Source organism: Pteropus vampyrus, unplaced genomic scaffold (genome assembly GCF_000151845.1).
Source record: "Pteropus vampyrus isolate Shadow unplaced genomic scaffold, Pvam_2.0 Scaffold61, whole genome shotgun sequence".
Lineage (NCBI taxonomy): Eukaryota > Metazoa > Chordata > Mammalia > Chiroptera > Pteropodidae > Pteropus > Pteropus vampyrus.
In genome coordinates this window covers 5281119-5282258 of record NW_011888842.1, presented here as the reverse complement: position 1 = coordinate 5282258, position 1140 = coordinate 5281119, and the positions used below count along the sequence as shown (strand labels likewise).

General features: G+C 40.7%; 1 pseudogene; it reads right to left on the bottom strand.

Annotated features, from left to right (window-relative positions):
* Window positions 1-342: 342 nt before the first annotated feature.
* LOC111740316 lies at window positions 343-461 on the bottom strand (annotated as a pseudogene).
* Window positions 462-1140: the final 679 nt, after the last annotated feature.

The window sequence follows — 1140 nt, the reverse complement described above, 5'->3', positions numbered from 1 at the left end:
TAAGAAAATAATCTGAATTTTTACCACGATTAAGTTATTTATTAAAGTAACCTAATTTTCTCTTACTATGGATGTTTTAGATTGCAGAATCCCAAGTGTAACATCTCAATTGCAGCAAAGGACTTGGTTTCCCTTTATAGCCTATTGGACAAGTTAGAAAAATGTGGACTAGATCAGTGGAAAATAAACCTGAACGAGGAGTATAATCTTCAGGGGAGTTATACCAACATGCATCTGAGTCCTATCCTCAGATTCTTTTTTTTTTTTTTTTTAGGCGACACAACCCTTGGTTGACCTCACAGATTGCAAGGACCTTGTCAGTTTACAGTCCCTTATTTTTTACGCCAATAGCACCTCGTCTTCTTAGGTGGTCTCCCATCCAAGTACTAACCTGGCCCGACCCTGCTTAGCTTCTGAGATCAGATGGGATCGGGCTTGTTCAGGGTGGCATGACCGTAGACCTATCCTCGGATTCTGATTGAGATAGTTCTGGGTGGGATCTTATGATCACAGTGATTGCCAGCTGATTCTGAAGAGCATCTTGGTTTGGAAACCACTAGACTAGATTAGAACCGGTAGATGTGGATTAGTTAGTGGTTAAATTACCAGGGTAACCAACTAGGGTAAGTTACAGGTTTCCTTCTTGGCCTGGTGCTTGTAAACTCATGTATTCATGATTGAGATGAAGATATAGAAAGAATACCGATCAGGTAAATAGATGTTGCAGGCACACTGGATGACAACATAAAGACTCGAAATTATCTCAATGGGTGGGACAATCAGTAGAAACAACCAAAGGGAAATTTAAGGGATGCATAAACCACTGCACTTTATGTACGCTTTTTAAAATTAAAAAACGCGGTATTAGATGAGGCGATTGACTGTGAACGTCTATGTGGAATAGACATTGAGGTTTAAGAGGACTAGAAGTGGATCTTTCTAGACATAAAATGAAAACGCTTTGTATAGGGTGCTATATTGTTCATTATTTGAGGAACCTCTCTACTGTTTTCCATAGCGGCTGCACCGTTTTGCATTCTCACCAACAGTGTAAGAGTTCTCTTCTTTCCACAACCTCATAAACACTTGTCTTCCCTCCCCCCTCACCCCACCCTCACCCCCTCGATAATAGCATCTCGA